Source organism: Tenrec ecaudatus, chromosome 14 (genome assembly GCF_050624435.1).
Source record: "Tenrec ecaudatus isolate mTenEca1 chromosome 14, mTenEca1.hap1, whole genome shotgun sequence".
NCBI classification, from domain to species: Eukaryota; Metazoa; Chordata; class Mammalia; order Afrosoricida; family Tenrecidae; genus Tenrec; species Tenrec ecaudatus.
The window spans coordinates 71,621,873-71,643,754 of NC_134543.1; the positions used below are offsets into that span (position 1 = coordinate 71,621,873).

The 21,882-nt window shown below is 46.8% G+C and overlaps 1 non-coding gene and 1 pseudogene across 1 annotated transcript; one reads left to right on the top strand and one right to left on the bottom strand.

The window, feature by feature from the left end:
* Window positions 1-5,732: 5,732 nt before the first annotated feature.
* On the bottom strand, window positions 5,733-7,040 carry LOC142426611 (sperm-associated microtubule inner protein 4 pseudogene; annotated as a pseudogene).
* Window positions 7,041-20,231: 13,191 nt separating this feature from the next.
* Window positions 20,232-20,392, top strand: LOC142426891 (U1 spliceosomal RNA). Its single transcript, XR_012779776.1, has one exon. It is a non-coding gene; the product is annotated as a U1 spliceosomal RNA (small nuclear RNA).
* Window positions 20,393-21,882: the final 1,490 nt, after the last annotated feature.

Here is a 21,882-nt window from a genome sequence, read left to right on the forward strand (position 1 = left end):
AAGTGAAAGTTGTTTTTGTGTATTTGATTGGGAAATATATCTTTAATTGATAAAATGCTCAATAAAATTGGGTATGAGTGAAGAATAATTTGATATATACTTTTAGGAACAACTCTATAACAATTTGATTAAAACAAAATTATGAATTATTTATGACTCAGAAATTCTGTGCACATAAGTTTGCTCCAATAATTATGCAAGGCTGTGTGTACAAATTATTCACTGCAGCACTATCAGTTATATGAAAAATCAGCAACAATCAAAGAGCTTAAATAGATTATCATGTATCCATATGACAGAACAGAGTAAACGTCCCCTGCTCAGATGAGATGAATAATGGTTAGTTGAATAAAGAAAGCACATTTTTTAAGATGGGAAATAATTTACATATATGTATATATCACATAATAATTTAATCCAAACTGTCAAAATATAGAAATACGAATCCATTTTTGATGCTGAGAGAAGGCCTCTTCTTTGAAAAAGTGTTTGTTGTTTAGAATTCCACCTTTTTTCAGAAACTACACTGAGATCATTATCTTTCTTCAATGCTGGTCTCTTTTTGGCAGAAGAAGGTCTCAGAGACAGTTAAAAAGCCACCTGTTTATTTTAAAAAATCATTTTATTAGGAGCTTATCTCTATCCATCCATCCATCGTGTCAAGCACATTTGTCCATTTGTTGCCCTCATCATTCTCCAAACATTTGCTTTCTGCTTGAGCCCTTGGTATCAGCTCCTCATATTCTCCCCTCCTTCCCCACACCGCCCTCCCTCATGAACCCTTGATCATTTATAAATTATTATTATTATTTCATTTCTTACACTGACCGATGTCTCCTTTCATCCACTTTTCTGTTGTCAGTCCCTGAGGGTGGTGGTTCTCCCCCACCTTCCCCTTACCCTCCTGGTATCGCTACTGTCAATATTTGTCCTGAGGGGTTTATCTGTCCTGGATACCTTGTGTTTCCAGCTCTTGTCTGTACCCATGTGCATGCTCTGGTCTAGCTGGATTTGTAAGGTAGAATTGAGGTCATGATAGTGGGGAGGAGGAAGCATTAAAGAACTAGAGGAAAGTTGTATGTTTCATCGGTGCTATACTGCACCCTGACTGGCTCATCTCTTCCTTAAAGCCACTTGTTTCTATCATCCTATTAACATCCCAGTGAAGGTGCCCTGATGCTACCGTGGGTTAGGGATTGAGCTGCTGGCCACAAGGCTGGTGGTTCGAATTCATCAGGTGGTTCAAAGGAGAATGATGAGGCTGCCTGCTTCCGTAAAGAGTTGTGGTCTCCGAGGCCCTATCCCGGGACACTATGAGGAGGAATTGACTCCATGGCAGTGGTGTTGGTTTCCGTTTGGTTTGGTTGCTTTCCAACCTGTGGATGTTGGAGGCGAGGCTTTCAACCCCTTCATTCTGGTTTGACCCTGCCTGGACTTGGATTTCTACCTCGGATGTACTGAATCAGAACCTACAGTTTGCACCATCTATGCCGTGATCCAGACAGATTGCAGGGGGATTCCTAGAGGGATGATGGGTGATCAGTGGGGGGGAGGGGCGGGGTGAGAGGGCAGCAGTGACTGCATTGGTGGCAATGGACTGTCTAGAAAAGTCTTGTGCAATGTTTCAGCCTACATTTATTATATTTTACAAAATATCCTTCCAGTTAGTTATAGCAACAAAAATGTAGTTTGTAAGCCTCGTGCCTGTTTACCCGTATACCTCCGAGGCTAAAACTCCATGCTGGTTGACTTCTCAAACCTTCTAATGCACGTGCGCTGGTCAGAGCTGGCATGATTACCCAGTGACCGTGATGGTTCAAATCACATGGTTTAGTCTAGTCAAGTTACACGCAGGCATTGTCGTTTTCCTCGCTACTGGTATTTTATAATTGCTGATTTTGCCAACTATTCTGGTAGTTTAGTTACTATATTATGCTCCTTACTATTTGTGGACTTAAAATAGTAACCTTTTCGAGAATGAAGTAGTAATTAAGGGTAAAGGAGAAAAATAGTTCAAGGCTCTTAATCAGTGACTAATAATGGGATTTGATATTGAAAGATTTTATGAAACAGTTTTGTTAGTATTCATAGACTCTGAAGAGTATCACATTCAAGCAATTCACAACCCTATTTCTCACCGATTCTCCCGCGATTAGAATCGAAATGCACAGTGGTTGGGATTCCATGTGATCCATTCGTGGAGGGGGCTGTCGGGGTGGCGTGGGGAGTCTGATCCATTGAGTCCCCACCCCAGGTGACCCCAATGCTAGGGACACCACTGACAGGCCCCCAGTGATTCTTGTGAGGATGAAAGATCCAGCTGGCAGTGTGGTCGACATGCGGGATCTCATCAGCACCTTTGAGGTGGATGCGGTCAGTTCTCTGAAAGGGGTGGACGCTCGTGCAGGGCACCTGGGCTTGCTTCTAGCTCTACTGTCTTCTCTAGCTTGCCCTCCTCTCAGCGACTTCCTCTAGTCTCCTGGCTCCAAAGACTATATGACTATCGGTGCCCCTCAGGCATTAATGTAGGTCTCTCATGTCTACTCAGAACGCCGAGCTCCTCCTTCTCCTCTGGCTGTCCGCCCTTCTTTGGATGTCTGTGGCACGTCTAACTCTCAACCTGCCTTCATCTCCCCAAGTGGCATCATCCCACAAAACCCAAGAGCTGCCCTTGACTGGTCCCTTTCTGCACACGCTGCATTTAATGACGCAAACATTCTGTCAGTTTTGCTGCTGTCTCACAAACATGTAGTGCCACTCCCATCTTCACCTGTAATAGTCCGATATCCTCCTGGTTTCCCTGGGTTCTCTTTGATCCCTCGGGCCAGGCTTCCTCTTTCTGTAATGTAAACCAGACCGGGTCCCTCTCCTTCTGAAGCGTGTGCATGGCTTAGACGAAAAAGGACGTGGTCTCCTTTGAAAACTGCAGGGGAGTTCATAGCCAGCAGCACGTCGTGAGGCACAGGCTTGCTTGTGGAAAGTGACGAGCAGTTCAACCGCAGAAGCTCAGACACCAGCTCAGTTACACCTCAAACCAAGGAAGTGCAAACCCTCATGCCGGACCGTGCCGTGCGCGCCATCCGGTGAAACAGATACCAAGCCCCGGGGCCAAGGGTTTCACGCGACTTGGATCCATAATCGATGCCTGTATCCATAGCGATCTGGAGCAGCTAGGCTGTCCCCTTGAGGATGGAGGTGCACCTGACCGCAGCCAGGGCTGGTGTCTTCCATTACCTTATGCGTGTGAGAGCTGGGTAATGGATAAGGAAGATCTGGGAAGAATCGATCTCTTTGAGTTATCATTCTTATGAAGACTATTGAATCGACCAGAGACTGCCAGAGAATGCACAAATCTGTCTCGAACGAAGCACAGCCAGGACGCTCCTTAGAAGGGAGGATGGTGAGAACACGAAATCTGGCGCACTTGGGGCATACGATCAGGAGGAGCCAGGTCCTGGACAACGAGGCAGCCTGCTTGGTAAGGTGGAGGGTCAGCAACAACAACAAGGAACGAAAAGGCAAAAGGAAGCCGTTCAGTGAGACGGATTGGCACAGTGCCCCTAGGTTGAGTCCGGGTCCTCGAGCAGCAGAGCCTGAGGCTGGGCTTCAATGCACGAGGGAGGTGGTCTTGAGAGGATATCTGTAAGGGGGGGCGAGAGCAGGACCAAGGAGAGGAAGCTACTGTGCCACCACACAAGCTCGAGTCAAAGCTAGAGCTCATTTGAGCCACAGGAGGTGGGTTCCTGAGCAGAAACCACAAAGCAGTTCCGCCAAAAGCAACAATCAAACAAACTCTGCCATCAAACCGATTCCAAGATACAGCGACCCTACTGTAGGCTAGGGGAGAACTGTCCCTGATGTTTCTGACACTGTAACTTTTGTGAGTTGAAAGCCCAGTATTTTTATCCCGGAGTGCCTGGTGGGTTTGAACTACAGACCTTGCAGTGAACTGCTCAACGTGTAACCACTACGCCACCTGATGCGAAAAGGCAGGCCTTTCGACCTGTGTGCTACTTTGTCATCCATTACTGGTCTGTCGTATGTGGTGGCTTGCACGTTGCTATGATGCTATGAAATGCTACCAGTATTTCAAATACCAGCAGAACAGGAAGAAAGAACAGGCTGTCCACTTTGTGGGGAACAGCCACCGGAAAGCTTCTGAATAGCAGAGGAACACTGTCAGATGTTGGTGCCGGAAGATGAACTCCTCAGGGGTAAGGCACTCAAAATATGACCAGGGAAGTGTTGCCTATTCAAAGTAGAGCTGACCTCAATGATGTGGAAAAGAGTAAAACGTCCAAGACGTCCATGGGCTGATGGGACACCACTCAAGATGAAAAGAGACATCCATGAATAATTAGACCATGGGATGTAAGACATATGGAGCTAGGAAAATTGGAAGTAGTCAAAAATGAAATGGACCAGATAAAGATCCGGACTGGTATGAACCATTTGCAATCACACAGTCTGTGGCACTTACATAATCAACTGTCAACTTGAGAAAGGGGTGGAGTCTAGCCTGTCACTCGGCTTGTAGCTTGATGACCTCATTGACAGATCCAACAGAGATAAAGAGCTCACTGGAGGCCAGACACACACTCTCTCTGCTTGTCTGCTTGTCTCCCTTGAGAGACGTCCCTGTTGACAAGCCACATGGAGCTAGAGCGCGGGAGCTGGAGCAGCCACATGGAGACCCACACCAATGCTGAGACGCTTCCACCACCACTGGATCCACAAGACTTTCCACCCACTGGCCTGTGATCTTCCTGCATTTGGCGTCATTGCATGCACTGTATGAGTCTGGAGAGGAATTTATAGACTGGTGTTGGACATATGGGCTAATATCAGACTCATGGACTTGATCTGGGATGATTTTTCAGTATACCTTTGCTCTTTATATAAAGCTCTTTCTTTTCTGGTTCTAATATTTTATTGCCAGATTGTCACACTTTTAAAAAATTCTGTTTCTTTCCCGTCCTTATCTTTTTTTTAAACGTTTTATTAGGGGCTCATACAACTCTTATCACAATCCATACATATACATACATCAATTGTATAAAGCACATCTGTACATTCTTTGCCCTAATCATTTTCTTTTCTTTCTTTCTCTTTTTACATTTTATTAGGGACCCATACAACTCTTATCACAATCCATACATATACATACATCAATGTATAAAGCACATCCATACATTCCCTGCCCCAATCATTCTCAAAGCATTTGCTCTCCACTTAAGCCCTTTGCATCCGGTCCTCTTTTTTTTTCCCCTCCCTCCCTGCTCCCCTCTCCCTCATGTGCCCTTGGTAATTTATACATCGTTATTTTGTCATATCTTGCCCTATCCGGAGTCTCCCTTCGCCCCCTTCTCTGCTGTCCCTCTCCCAGGGAGGAGGTCACATGTGGATCCTTGTAATCAGTTCCCCCTTTCCAACCCACTCACCCTCCACTCTCCCAGCATCGCCCCTCACACCCTTGGTCCTGAAGGTATCATCCACCCTGGATTCCCTGTGCCTCTAGCCCTCATGTGTACCAGAGATTGTCACACTTTTTAAGAAGTTGAAACATCACCTTTTCTGAGTTCCTCTGACCAGCTCTTAACTTCAATTCCTGAAAACATAAACTTCATTAACAAGGGCATTGTGTCTTATCACTAAGGCAAGTTGGAAGTTCCGTTATATATATTTTCTCTTCTTTTGCAAGAGAACAGACTTTGAGGGGATGCATGAATGTCTTAATTGTAGAAATAAGGGGAGTTATGGCCGTAGAATTGGTGTTTCATCCCGGAGTGCTCCTTGTCCCCGAGGTCATCACGGTCATCTGTAATGGACTTATGGAGATGCTTTCATACACCAGATATTGAAAACGAGTTCTTAAGGTCCGGCAGGTTGGTCTGTGGCTTGGCCACTCCAGCTCTAGGAATCCAAGCTAGACTAGTCGTGACTCCAACTCGTGACTCTTCCTCATTTTCCACGTCCCAGGCCGATGGATGTTCTTCTGGCTTGCTGCAAAACTGTTCTGCCTTGCAAGTTTCTGTGCCTTGTTTATTTTGTAAAACACCAGGTTACCTAAGGGGATTAGGATCTCGACACATAGTATATTGGTCAGATTTTAAATGCTCATAGAGAATATCACTGTTTGCGTTAGAGAAGACATAGGTTGAGGCCTTAATGCCAATTGTCTCAAATACAAATCTTCTGTCTTTGTAGTGTCTGATTTTTGGAAATGACTTTATGTCATAAAGGTCAGTCGGCTCTTTTGTGTGTAACAAGATGGAAGTGTGTAGGTGGATAGCAAGCTTTGCTCTTTCATCTTCTCCTGAATGTATCAGTCCTTATGGGTCACCCCCCGCCCCCCCCCCCGCCCTGTATGTTATTATTAAGTGCCCTCATTTCTTCAGAATTGGGTATAAAGGTGTGGAAAATGCACAAAACTGTCGGGGTACAGTCATGGACAGTAGCCTCCAGAGGGCGTTGGTTATTAATCAGCCAGGCAATTAGTCCTTCTTCCAAGGAGCTGACAGGTCTTAAGACATGATGGGATTTTTCTTGGGTCTCCGGGTCAAAGCCGACCTGTCCCGTTAACGTGTCCTTTTCATGGTAATCATCCAGCTCAAGGGGGTCTATGGACCCCAGACCTATAAACTCACGAGGGTATGAAGTTATCCAGTGGGACATCTCAAGGTTTTGTTGTATGCTGGCTTCTTTTAGAGCATTCATAGGGTCCCACGGATTTAAAGATGTGTTGGGAGCATATGTTTTAGGAGGTTTGGGGTAGAACACTGGCCTTTTTTTTTTTATTTTTCCACACATCTAGGAAAATCATAATTTACATTCTGACCAGGTCAAATCAAGGCCTTCTTCTTGGAAGCAGAGGGAAGGAACTTCAATCAGTGTCTGTAGGGATTACCCTTTGTCTTCGCAGCAAACGTTGAATCGTTAAGTCTTGGCTGGCGTCGTCTGGGGAACGGTTGTTGGTTGCTGGCCTTGATGCCAGTGGGGAGCCTCTTGGGTGAAGTCACTAAGCTCTTTCTTATACACATGCGAGCGTATGAATTCATCTCTCGCATCAGCCCAGACGTACATGCAGTCTCCTGTGCTAAGAGTGGCAAACTGAGAAGGCGCGGTGGCCCATTCATCATTAAAGAAGACATTCAAGATCTACCCCGAAGTACAAGGCTATCCATGATTGGATAATATGTGTAGGTCTTCAAGGAAGAAAAGTGAATACCACTGTTACTCAGATATTTGGGTTGATCACTAATCCCAAAGATGATGGAATTTGAAAGATTTTTACCAATTTCCTGCATCTGGCCCATTCCTCGCCAGTTCTTGAGCCACCTTCTGTATTTCCCGCTGCTCTGGGAGTCAGCGGCAGCTTCCATCTTCTCTGCCTATTTTGAGTTCATTGGCCCCTGCAGGTAGGTGAGTCAGGAGAAGCCTCTGGCCTGACGTATGATCAATGGATGAGGGATTTGTCCACTTCTACAGCTGTGCGAATCATTTCCTCGATACACACCTCTCTCTCTCGCCACCGTTGGTGCTGCTTCTGAGAACCCAACCATGTTACCCCGAGTCATCAGGTCTCGTCGGCTCCTCTGCACTGGAACCAGTTGCCAGTCTTTCCTTGGTTGGACCGGCCTTGGCAGTTTGGAGACACGCTGCTCAGGTGTTTTGTAGAATGTTCCCTTTTAGGAATTTGTCTGTTATTTTTCTTCACTATTCAATTATGGTTATAGGGGTTTTGTTCTGCTTTGTGTTGTGTTGTTTTATTTTTGAGAGAGGAAGATCACAAGGTAAATTGCTATCTTTATTCACATCGTATGAAGCTATCACTGTTGACGCCGCACTTGATCATCTGGCTGAGGTAGCACGTCTTCCTCTTTTGCATTTCCTTTCCATTCTGCCTTGTTGGAAGGAAGTCCATATGCACACCTTGCAGTGAAGCAGTGGGGGAACCCAAAGCCAAAGTCACGACCATCGAGTCAATTCGGACTCTATAGAGCACACTTGAACTCGCCTTGTGAACGTGTGGAGTCCTGGAGTGCATCCTGGGACTACATTTCCCCAAACCCTTGCTACCCAGGACGCACCCCTCCAGAGGAAGTTCCTAAGAATCTCTGTCCATGAGCTCTTAAAACAACCGGGTGTGCATGTGGGAGACAAGAAATCCTGAGGCTGACCATACGAGTGGGAAGGATTTCTTAAGCAAATGCTTTTGCTATGACCTGTGTTTTCCCAAAGCAAATCTTTCACTTGGTAGGACAAGAACCTACAGAATTACTCATGAGGGCGAGTGGGGAGAGGCTGTACCGCACAGACTGCAATCCTCTGAGACCGAGAATGGTATCGTCGTGCATGCTGGGAGAATAGCACATTGGGCACGGTCAGCTGCAGATGGGCTGGCAGAGTCAAAACATGCCCTCGTTGCATGAGCCTGTGGGGATGCCTGCCATCTCAATGCCAGGGCACCGGGGTCCTCTAGAAGGTGACAGTCCAGCCAGGGGAGACAGTAACAGAAGGGGTCCCTGTGGGAGTGGTGAGACATTACACACAAAAACAGGAACACAGGTATGGAAGGACTCTTGAGACTGGATCTCAGATAAGATTTCATCTAATCTGGAACAATCAAGGTGATAATTTTGTTTCACTCTAAAACGAGGTTCTCAACCTTCCTAATGCCATGACCCTTTAATACAGCTGCTTATGTTATGGTGACCCCAACCATAAAATTATTTTCCTTGCTACTTCCTAAGTGTAATTCTTCTGCTATTACAAATCATCATGTAAATATCTGATAGGCAGGATGTATTTTCATTGTTACATATTGAACAGAATTAAAGCATAGTGATTAATCACAAAAACAATATGTATATATTATGAAATCTTTATTTCTAATGACAAATCAATGAAATGTTGGCTTGAAACATGGTGTAGCATGGGGAACAGTCTTCACACTGGTACTCGTATGTGGGCGTATCTGCATGTGGGTGGACCCGCCTGGAGATGGTATGAGGAGCCGGGTCTTGCTTCCTAAGACCATCGGAAATATGTGTTTTCCAATGGTCTTAGGCGACCCCTAGGAAAGGCTCGTTCGACCCACAAAGGGGTTGTGGGCCACAGGTCAGAACCTTTGTTGTGGAGTAGTTCATATAGTTTCAGTTTTTAGAAGCCTGGGCTTTAGGGCTAGATTAAGCTATTTAGGTTTTGTTCTGTAGGATGTGGTAGTCAGCCAGCGTGGAAGAGCAGGAGAGATAGGGAGGTCGAGTTTAGGGCCCCTCATCTGCTGGTGCAGATACAGGTGCATGTGTGGGGTGTCAGGCAGCGTCTAAAATTGACCCCCCCTTCCTCCTGACTTCCTGGTACTCTTTCCTTCTAGATTTTCCTTCCTGGACCGTGGGTTGGCCTAGTGCCTCGTTTATAATGACGAGAATGGGTTACACAATTAGTTTACAAAAATGACAGTAGGTTTACAAAAGACTTTGACTTCAGTCTTGCTGCTTTCTTGCTCCAAGGGCAGCTGTCATATTGTAAATGGCCCTCTGGAGAAACCTGATCTGGGGTTTAGGGAGATGGGGGTGGTGGAAATAAAAGAGTCAGCTTGTTGTTAATCAAAATAGTAGAAATATAACTTAAGATTTCATTTATTGGAAATTCAAAATGTCATAGCCTCCTCCTTGGCAGTAAAAATTCCTTTTAAGTTCAATCAGTAGGGCTGTTGTAACGCGGGAGAGGCACAAGCTGGGCCGTGAAGATAACAACGAGGTGGGCACAAAGCGTCCCTCATTTACATAAACCGTGGAGCATGATGCTTTGCGGGCTAGAGATCGCGTAACCAATCCCCGGAGAAACGTAGGTATCGATTGTTGCCCGTGATCATTGCAAAGCCCACTCTTTTGCCACACAGTTGAGGTATATCACTTGCTTGATTTTTCACGGGATTTCCGAAGCAGTTGGGAGGTGGCAAACGCAACCGTGTCGTGTCCTCCTACCTCGTGCTTGCAGAGTGCCCTTACGAGTTTCTCAAATCAACCTGGTCTCCGTCCGAAGCAGTGACAGACAACCCTGCACCCTTGTTCATAGCAACGGACCCGCACGATCAACAGCCAGAGAGAACTTGAGGCCTGTCAACAACCACATGCGTGAGCTAGGGCGCAGCCCCTCCTCTAGTCAAACCCCGCCTTGTGAGGGAGACTGAGGCAGAGAACCCAGCTAAGCTGTGCCTGGATTCCTGACCTCCTGGAGTCTGAGAAGTCCACCACTAGCCCTCTGTTCTGAGACAGCTCCAGGTAAGTTTAAACCTCCGCCCTTTGGGTTAGTAGTCAAGTGCTTAAGTCTTTGTGTTCCCAGAGACTATCCCTGAACTATACCTCCCCCCCCCCCCACCAAAGTAAAAGAGATAACATAAAAAATATGGTTGTTTTAACAATTAATTCTGTGGCAGTTTGCCAACCATCAATGGAATGGATAATGCACATAAGTCTGGAGCCCCAGCAGGGTGGGGGCATGGAGGTAGATGGATTTGTGAAATTTGGCACACTGATGATTTTTAAAAGTTGATATTTACTTGGATTTGAGGAGGGTCGTTGGGGTAAAAGGAAATAGAGAGGGGAAGTTAAAACCTTTGCCAAGTTTTCTAGCAGGGGCAGCTCAAAACATGACTAGCATTTGACTGAAAACCGTGGATGTGCTCGTAAGCCAGTTGAGTCTGTGTGGATTCTCCCCTTCCCAGAGCAGAGGGAGGGTGAGGGGAGGGAGCTGATAAGGCTGAGGCTCTGGAGCACAGGGGAGAGAGAGGGGTTGGTGCAAAGCCCCTCCCGATTGCATACTCATCTCTCCCACAAAGAGCTGGTCACCTGGAATGGCAGCACATTCTCTCCAGGGCTCTGGACCCTGAATTTCCGAGTATGATGGGAGGAGAGAGGGGACCTTCCTCAGGATTCGGAAAGAGAAGTGGATGCTGCAATTGGAAAGGCATGAAATAATTCTTCCCAGATGAAGACAACTAGCCACCTGTTGCATAAGAGACATCTGACCATAGCAAGAAGTCCTGAGAACACACACGGAGTCGTTCACAGTGTTTGCCTCCAGGTGGTAGGGTTTGGAGTGATCCATATTTTCACCTCCGTTTCTTTTTGCAACCTACATGTGTTACTTCATGTGGCAGTGACATCATCTCCTGGCAATTTGTGAGGAGTGGAGTCTGGCCTGTCAATCAGGTCGCAGCTTGATGACCTCATTTGGAGGCGTGATCGAAATAAATAGCTCACTGGAGACCAGATACACACTCACTCCCTGAGAGACATTCCTGTTGACAAACCACATGGAGCTCCACTGATAGAATCCTGGAACTGGAGGGGCCATGTGGAAACCCCTGATAGCGCTGAGATACTTCCCACCACTGGATCCACAAGACTTTTCACCCACTGGCCTGTGATCTTCTTGCATTCAGCATCATTGTATGGCTGCATGAGTCTAAAGAGGAATTTATGGATTAGTATTGACAAATGGGGTAATATTGGACTTAAGGACTTGATCTGGGCTAGGCTGGGATGTTTTCTTACTGTACAATTGCACTTCAATATAAAGTTCTCTCTTACACATATATGAGTGTCTATGAATTTGTTTCTCTAGCCTACCTGGACTAACACACTTCAATACCAGCAAAAACCAAAGCACAAAACAACACACATACACACACAAATGCCCACCATCAATAAGGCTTCTTCAACCAACTGCATTCGGTGAAAGTGTTCGTCTGTTCTTAGAACACACTGGAAAGGGTACTGAAGCCAATGGTGGTGGCCTGGGCCAGGAGCCTCCTCACATTGTTGAACAGACAGGGGCGAGTGCTGCTGCAGACGCCCAGAGGAAATGTCTAGGCCTATCCTTTCAGGCTCAGGCAGAGGGAGAGGCGTGCTCTGTCCAGCTGTGGAGTGGGCTCTGGCTTCCTAGGCATGGGGCTGGCCACCTCCCAAAGATGGTTCAGCCGCTCAGAGGCAGCACCCCTTCCTGAACAAACCCATGAAGGCAGCTTGGAACAACATGAGTATGATAACTGAGGCCACGTTCACCCCGACTGGATACACATTCCCTGGGAGTCAGATGCTTCCCCAGTCTCTTTCAGGTCCCCAGGCCCTGTGGGGAGCAGATTTCTCCCATGTCAGCCACACCCACGTGCCGGCTATTAGTCACAGGACATGCTTAACTCGGCTGGGTCTTGTTCCCCTGATGTTCTGCACGTCCCACCACCCAGAGTATGTGCTTACCTCTTCCCAGGACTAGTTTGACGTAACATCTGGTGCAACCCGTTTTAAAGGAGCAGTTGGGAATCGGGTGTGAATATTGGCTTTTCAGCACGACTGAGTTTAAAAAAAAAATCCCTGAGACGCTTTTGTTGATGGTGCCTTGAGAAGGCACTGGTGTCCGGGGGATTTTGCAGTTGCTAATGGGAAAGGACCCTGTTGGAGATTGGGGCTTTCAAGAGATAGTTTTAGCTGATAAGAAAAAACAAAACAAACACCACTCTTTAAGGTGGGGAGAAGTCATTCTTCAAACAGCCATTACCAGGCCTACAACATTAGAGAATGTCAGTATCAAGTTCAGTGCCTTGTGATTGAGGCAGTGACTTTCATCCCTTCTGCAGAGCCAGCTAACCCCTTCGTAGGGTAAAGGACAACCACAGGATAAGAAACAATCTTCTCCCTTAAAAGGACAGGTTTTGTCGGTCATCAGAAGACCTGCCTTCCTACCAAATGGGCGCATAGCAAATGTGGTGAATAAAGCAGACAGTGCCTAGCTATTAAAAGATATAGCATCCGGGGTCTTAAAGGCATATAGTTAAACAAGCAGCCATCTAGCAGGGAAGCAACAAAACCCACAGGGAAGAAGCACACCAGACTGTGTGATCATGAGGTGTCGATGGGAAGAGGTATCGGAAGTTCAAAAACAACCAAATCCATGTGAAGGGGTGTGGATGTAGTGGAGACCCAAAACCCACCTGTAAGATAATTGGAAAGTCCTTCTCAGAAGGGCCGCACAGAAGGGATGTTAAATGCAGGGGGCAGTATAGTGTTGATGAACTATATAACCACCCTTTATTCCTTTAATATTTCCTCCCCTTACTATTATGGTTTTTATTTGTGTTACCTCAGGAATCATGTTCGATTTGTATATGTTCATATCATTTGGTACATGAAAGCCAACATAGATCACCCTTCAGAAACAGCAATAGGAAGGTATGGGAAGAGACAGGAGGAGGGGGGATACATCGCGGAAAGCATTGGTGACTGTATAACCCCACTCCGTGGGATCGCACATATATGTGAATGGATCTACTGGACTGTATCAGATATGGCAAAAAAGAAACCAAAACCAAAACTATTATAGGGGGGAAATGAGTTCCTGGGGGGGTAGAGGAGGGAGGCGATAAAGGAGAACTGATATCAAGGAGTTCAAAAAAGAAAGAATGTTTTGAAACTGATTATGGTAGCAATCGTCCAATACTGCTTGATGTGATTGAACTAGGGAATGTTACGCTATCCGTAAGAGCTCCCAATAAAATGATAATTAAAAACAAATCTGTCTTCCTGATCCATACCCACCCACTGTTCACTGGGGGCTCTCCAGGCGCCACTGTACGAAATGCTTTGCATCTACCATCGCTGTCCGTCTTTCCAGCACCACGCGTATTCCCATTGCACAGCAGAGGAAGGAAGCTGGGGCATGGAGGAGTTGAGTAGTTTGCCCCAAGTCATAAACCAATGGCGGCTCAGTTGATTCTGACTCAAGGAGACACAGTGCATCACGGAGCAAAAGTCCCCACCTTAGATCGGCAGGCCCTTGCCTGCGAGTTGCTGCATAACCTTGAACTACCAACCTTTGGACTAGCAGCTGTGCACTTGGACTCTTTTGGGCCAAGTGTTTGCCTCCAGGTAGTAAGTAGGCTTTGGCGTGATCCACAGGTCCTCCTTCAGACATTCCCAGCTAAGTTTCTTTTTGCAACCTGGCCTACTTCGATACCAGCAAAAACCAAGCACAAAACAAGATGCACACAGAGTTCTGCAAAGACGTCAGCCTTGGAAACCTTGTCCTCTAGGTCACTACAGGTCCGAGTTGACTGGCTGGCAATGGTTCTTGTTGTTTGGTTTCAATGAATGTTTGCAGGCCTGGATGGTACAAGCAGTTAAACATTCAGATGCTAACTGAGAGGCTGGAGATGTGAGTCTACCCAGAGGTGCCATGAAAGAAAAGCCGGGTGATCTACTTTTGTAAAATCAGTCCTTGAGAACCCCATGAGCGCAGTTCTCTGATCCACATGATAGCCAGGAGTTGAAATCAACCTGGTGGCAAGTGCTTCTGCTGTTTTTTGTTTGTTTTAGTTAATGGGTGCTGACTGAAGGAGCCCCCAGTGGTGCTGTGGGTCAGACCCTGGGCTGATAACCCCAAAGGTGACAGGTCAAACCCATCAGCTGCTCCTCTGGAGAACAGAGAGGCTGTCCGCTACTATAAAGGTGTCTAGCCTCAGAAAAGTTTCTAGCCTCAGAGTCACTGGGAGTCAGAGTTGACTTATAGGCCGTGAAATGAGTAGGCATTGAGGGCAGTACGTTTTTTTTTTCTTTTTATGGGGGAGGGGGTGATGGCTACTGAATACAGGAGAGCTTTGATTATATTAATGTAGTCTTATAAACCCTAAAAAGTAAATCGTATTTCGTCATTATCATGTTTTAAGAGAATAAAATGAAGGGAATTTGTATGAGTCATTTGGCCAAGGTCATCAGTAGTCTGTAAGTAACAGAGCTGACATGGAAAACTGAACAGCTTGCCTCCCATGTCTGGGTACCGAACCATGACATTAAGTCTCCCTGAAGTTTAACCCTCTACTAAGCGGCGAGTCCTTGGTCTTGCATCTCTGGTGCCCCGACATTGCCTGGTCTCTCTTCCTAAGCCCCATGCCATCAGTTGAATTGTCATATGGGAGCAGAAAGCCTCATCTTTCTCCCCTGGGGGTCGCTGGTGGGTTCGAACTAGGGACCTTGCAGTTAGAAGCCCTAGGCATAACTCACTTTGCCACTCTTGACTCATTGTTCATTGCTCCTTGCCTACACTTGTCCTGCCCCATCTCAATTTCCAATCAGGCTCTTTCCCTTCCTAAACATCCTCCTCCTTTGAAAAGTACCATTTGCACAGGACAAGAAAAACCCCAATCTCAAATGCAACTTAAGGAGAGCATTTATTAAGTCATAAAATGGGCCAAGACAACCCAAAGACACAGACATATGAGGGGTGCCAGGAGCAGGAGGTTATAATGGATCACCTGAGGATTCACAGGAATTCACCGCTCGTTACGTAGGCATGCCACAAAGGACTCGGTCACAAATTCTTGATTGGTTGCAGATCAATACATGACATCAGTTACGGGTAGGACTCTGGAACAGGACCGTGATTGGGACATAAACATGATGCTAGAGAAAAAAGCTTACAAGACGTTTATTTTTTCACCAAGTTTATTGGCAGATAATTTATATATCATATAATTCAATAGTGCACTACGATCAAGAAGAGTTGTACAACCATCACCACCTTCAGTTTCAGAACATTTTCTTCACTCTTGTCCTCATCGTTTTTAGCTTCACATTTGCCCTCCATCTCTCCTGCTGTACCCCAGGGAACCATTAAGCCAGTTACTGTCTCTATAGATTTACCTATCCTGGATTTCACATACAGAAAAACAGTAAAAACAAACTAACAAGAATAACCAAGTCAAACAGCTAAAAAGCTCAATCAGAAAGCAGAAAATAGTAAAAACTAGAATAAATCTAAATGGATAAGAGAGATCAAATGATAAGATACTACAATTCCACCTAAGTACCTCTGCCATCTACCTTACAATGAAGAATTTACAAGATTGGAACGGGGTCTTCTGAGCAAGGCAGTTGGGCTACAAAGGATGGGTCATGCTCATGCCGCTGAGGCCGTCCTGCTCCCCAGTGTGGTCATCTCCAGCAAGGACTCACCCAGGCAAGCCCCCACAAAGAGCCTGCCACTTCCCCAGCGGGCTGGAGAGGGGTGGGGATCATCTACTCCCCAATGCACTCTGCCGGAGAGCAGAACTGCCTACGTGTTGTGCATGTTGTTCGGTGCTACGGAGTCGGTGTGACCGTGTGCACAACAGAACCAAACATTGCGGCCGGCGCCATCCTCACAATTGCTCCTGTGCTTGAACCCACGGTCGTAGCCACGGTGACAATGATCTTTGGCTTATGATGTGCGAATGGATTTTGGACTTTCACTGCTATCCTTAGCCTTCTGCAAAGGGCGTGCCCAGAACCTAAGCTAATGCTCACCATAGATGTACAGGAAGGCTTTCCAAAGTGCTCTGGTTCGGGATGTTTTACCAAAGTACAACGGAGGGCGTGGAATTTTTCCGGCCATGAGAAAGCCAAGTCTGGACCTCTGTAGATGAAGGGGTTAACAGGAGATCCTGCTAAACTCACACGTTTAATCCAGAGCACTTCTAATTCTGTCCTTCAGCCAGGCACGTAGGCAACTTCCTTTTATAAAATGGGTTGTTGTGACTAAACAGGTGCAGATCTGAGGAAACTGGCTAGATTGGATGGGTCCTCACTGCTGTGGCATTAGGCTGATAAGGGACTTCCCCGCCCTGGCCCTCAGCTTATAGACCTTTACCCCCACTCCCCCCACCCTCCACGTGTCACCCCTGGACACCACCTCCAGGGCTTCCCAATCAGGTCAAGCCCCAGCGAGCCCTTTTGTTCAAAAGGGCAGCTGCCTCCCTGGTCCTCCCCACCCTCCCGCCACTCCCTTCTGGATGGCCAGCGCTCCCAGGAATGGACTGGGGGGGGGGGCGAGCTCCACCCCCACGTGGCCACCTAAGGGGACAAGCTTGGGATGGCAGGGAAGGGGCGGGGTGGGGGCACCCAGAGAAAATCGTCCCCCGACTGCGGCAGGCAGAGGGCGGCCCAGCGAGGGGGCTCGGGAGGGTGGGACGCATCCGGCACCCCCCCCACACTTGACCCCGGGGTTGGCGGGCGCGGCGCTGGCGGATGCGCCCCGTCTAATCGCGCGGGGCCTCGCCGGGCGGCGGGACGTGCAGGCAGCTGGCGCGGCTCGGGGAAACCCGACCCGGGCTTCCAGCTGCGGCCGAAGGCGCTGACTCACGCGGCTGCTACGTGAGCGGCGAGCGGCGAGCGCCGGGCGGGGCCCCGCCCCTCCCCTCCGGGGCTCCGCCCCTCCCCGCCCCGCCCCGCGCCCGGCGCTCGGCTATTTGTTTATTCTGGGGCGGCCGCGAGCGCGCGCGCAGGCGCAGTGCCGCCGGGGCCCAGCCCGGCCCGGCCGGCCTTTCCTTCCCGCCAGGGCGCGCGGGCGACGCTTCGGTGGGCTTTACGGCTTCACGGCTTTACGGCTGCGGGGCGGCTGCGGTCTTTGGTCCCAGGCGATGCTCCCGGCCAAGGTCTGCGGGCGACAGCCTGCGTCCCCTCGGCCACGGCCGACCAGCCTTTCCGCTGGGCTGCTCCTGGGGCGCCCACGAGGCCAGGCTTCGGGCTTTCTGATACTTGATAGCTCTCGACTGTGAGCCGGGAACCACCTTGTTTTCCAGGTGCGCGCTCACGTCTTTGTTAAGCAATCTTAAGGTGTACTTCAGGAGAATGAGGGGGCTTTTTACTCCCTCACAGAGTTACAGTCTGCGAAGCTCACTGCGGCAGGTCTCTTCTGCCTAGAGGGTCCTTTACAAGGCCATCGATGCGATGTCAGTGTGTGGCTTGTTTTTTTCTAGTTGAACCTCAAACACCTGTGAGGTGTGCAGGGCAGCTGCAACCCGCCCCCTTTCCAGACACGGATACTAGCTTGTGAAAAGGATTTAGGGGTTTTGTCTCCTGCCACAAACAAAATCATTTTGCTTTAACTTTAATGGAAGCGCTTAGCTTTTGTATCATCGGTTGTAGTGGAGACACAGCTAATTTTAGCAACGTCTCATGCATCTGTGTTCTGGAAGTACAAACACAAAGGGAAGGACTGGGTTTGTATTAATAGATGTGAAGTGGTCCCTTCCGCACCACTTAGCGTCTGTCCTTAGGTGCTATCAAGTCAGCTTCGACCCGGAATGACCCTATGTGCAACAAGGGCCTGGCTCCATCCTCACAATTGTTCCTGTGCCTGAGCCCACTGATGTAGCTTAGCCACTGGGTCAATCCATCTTGTCAAGGGCCTTCCTACTGTTTGGCACCGAAGCTCTTGTTTCTTTAATCGTTTTACTAGGGGCTCATACAACTCTTATCACAATCCATACATACATCAATTGTGTAAAGCACATCTGTACATTCATTGCCCTCATCATTCTCAAAACTTGCTCTCCACTCAAGCCCTTGGCATTAGATCCTCATTTTCCCCCTCCCCGCTTCCCCCTTCCTCATGAGCCCTTGATAATTTATAAATTATTATTTTGTCATATCTTGCCCTGTCCGACGTCTCCCTTCACCCACTTTTCTGTTGTCCATCCTCCAGGGAGGAGGTCACATGTAGATCCTTGTCATCTGTTCCCTCTTTCCAACCCACTAGCCCTCTACCCTCAGTATCACCACTCACATCAGTGGTCCTGCCCTGGATTCCCTGTGTTTCCAGTTCCCAGACTTGCAAGGTAGAATTCAGATCACGACAGTGGGAAGGGGGTGGGGCGGGGACGGGAGGAAGCATTTAGGAACTAGAGGAAAGTTGTATTTTTCATCGTTGCTACATCACACCTTGACTGGCTCATCTCCTCCCTTAGACCCCTCTGTAAGGGGATGTCCAGTGGCCCACAAATGGGCTTTGGGTCTCCACTCTGCACTCCCCCCTTTATTCACTATAGTAAGATTTTTTTGTTCTGATGATGCCGTATACCTGATCCCTTCGACACCTCGTGATTGCAAGGCTGGTGTGCTTCTTCCATGTGGGCTTTGTTGCTTCTGAGCCAGATGGCCACTTGTTTACCTTCAAGCCTTTAAGATCCAGACGCTATATCTTTTGATAGCCAGGCACCATCAGCTTTCTTCGACACATTTGCTTATGCACCCATTTGTCTTCAGGGATCGTATCATGGAGGTGAACACACAACGATATGATTTTTTGTTCTTTGAAGCCTGATAACTGACCCCTTCAGCACCTTGTGATCACACAGGCTGGTGTGCTTATTCCATGTGGGCTTTGTTGCTTTTCAGCTAGATGACCACTTGTTTATCTTGAAGCATTTAAGACCCCAGACACTATCTTTTTTGATAGCCGGGCACCATCAGCTTTCTTTACCACAGTTGCTTATGCACTTGCTTTGTCTTCAGCTGTTGGCACCGAAGCACTTTACCAGACATGATGTCCTTCTCCAAGGACAGATCTCTCCTGACAGCACGTCCAAAGTGTGTTAGAGAAGTCTGGCCATCCTTACCTCTCAGGAGTTCTTTGCCCTTACTTCTTCCAATACAGATCAGTGTGTCCTCATAGTTGTCATGGTACTTTCAGTATTCCTCTCGAGCACCACAATTCAAATGCTTTGATTCTTCTACCATCTTTCTTACTCAATGCCCAACTTTCACATGCACATGAGGCAATGGAGAACACCATGACTTGGGTCAGGCGCACCTCAGTCCTCAAAGTAACTTCTTTGCTCTTCAATATTTGTGCAACAGATATACCTAATGCAGCATCTGGGGAGACTTAAACACAAGTGTCTTGCTGACTGCTGGGCCAGCCCTCAGTTTCACCAAGTGGGTTCTTGGATGCCCTGAAACTCCAAGGAGGGGTTGGGGATTCTGAATCTCTGGTCAGGACCAGTGCTTAGGGAGGGGTTACCCTCATTTTGCCACTTTTTGGGGGTGAGGTGGGGCTCAAGAAAGCAGCCAAATACATAAAAGAGTTTCCTTAACTACCATTGGCTCCCAGGGATAAGGGGGGCTAGAGCCTTCTCTGTTGGGAGAATTCCAGGGGGAGTGATAGACACTGCCACAGAAAAGTCTGCCTCATTCCTGTTTGTTCATCTGGGGGATTGCCGAGTCTGTCGATTGAGTAGGTACCCAAACAAAAATAAATCTAATTTATACAGAAATTTTGCCTTTTGACAAAATCCTCAGGATCTTGACAGATACACAGAACTGAGCCATTTACAGAGCCCTTTTCAATTGTGCCTATTTTTAATTTGGATGTTTTTGTTGTTGGAGTTTATATTATAAAATGTATGCTCTCCTATACTTACCTGGCAGGGGAGATACCATGATCATGAAGGTGGTTTTCCCAAGGCGAGGCTTATCCATTGCACTGCGGATGTGCTGACCCCTGCGATTTCCCCAAATGCGGGAAACTCAACTGCATTTTTTTATTTAAAAAAAATGTATGCTCTCATAAATTAAAATATTAATAGAAATGAAAAGGAAAAAAACATTCATAAGCTTAATCCTCATATACCAATTGATTTTAACATTTTGGCGGTATATTTCTTTCCATGTGTTTCAAAACCTTATTTTAACATAATATACTATGCACATTTTATATTCTATTTCCTGAATATATCATACAGATCTCACATCATTACAAATATAGACACTTTTATTAATGAATTATATATATTTTTCAACAGTTCATTATTGTTATAAATTTAGGGTTTTCTTTTTTTTTGGTAAAGCACTACTCCAATGCATATCTTTGCATGTAAATATTTGGCCACATTATTATCTCCTTTGCATGGATTTCCTGAAGTGGATGTTTTAGGTCAAATGATATAAACATTTGCATGAGGACAAATATTTTGCTAAGTGTCAAGTATAGGGAAGGTCCCTGCCATCTTGTTTCCTGCATTGCTGGTATCAGCATGGAGTTCACAATATGAATTAAGTGAAAAAAATTCTGCTTAGAGCAGAACTTGTCTAGGAAATACAAGGAGATATAAAAAAATCATGTGGAAAAATTACCTTTTCTTTTAACTCCAAGTTTCCACGAACTTTTTAAAGCCCCCTTGGATCAAGAATCAACATTTTGTTGCAGCGCACGTGGTTTTCCTCAGCTGGTCAACGGGGAGGCCCTTTAAGGACCACAGGAGGTCAGACGCTCAATAGACCTGACTGAAGAATCCTTCCTGAGCAGTGGACTTGTTTAAACCATCTGCTTATCTAAACCAAATGCTTCACTGGGATAAACATCAGCTGCTTCGTGTTTATAAGCACATAAGAAAAACCAAAGAATCCAAACAACTGACTTTGCCCCCTTTAGGGCACTCTCAGCACATTCTCCAAGGGTATGGAGTCCCTGGCCTGGTAAATTAATGGTCTTGGCTATGATTTTTAAATTCCTCTGGTGGGTTTTGTTTTATTATTTGAAAAATTCATTCACAGCCAGCCAGTCCATTCCAATGCATAGTAACCTCTATAGGACAGAGTATAAGTGCCCCCCATAGCTTTCCAAGACTTTTAAAAAAGCATGTTAATTAATTAATTGTATTATTTTTGCTTTATTTTGTTTTTAAATCATTTTATTGGGGGCTCATAAAGTGCCTATCAGAATACCTCCATCCATCCATGTGTCAAGCACATTTGTACATTTGTTGCCCTCATCATTCTCAAAACATTAGCTTTATACTTGAGCCCTTGGTATCAGCTCCTCATTTTTCCCCTCCTTCCCCGTCCCACCACCCCCATGAACCCTTGATAATTTATAAATTATTATTATTATTTCATCATGTCTTACACAGTTTGATGTCTCCCTTCACCCACTTTTCTGTTATCCTCCCTCTAGGGAGGAGGTTATATGTAGATCCCTGTAATCGGTTCCCCCTTTCCACTGCACCTTCCCTCCACCCTCGTGGTATCGTTCCTCTCAGCACTGGTCCTGAAGGGGTCATCTGTC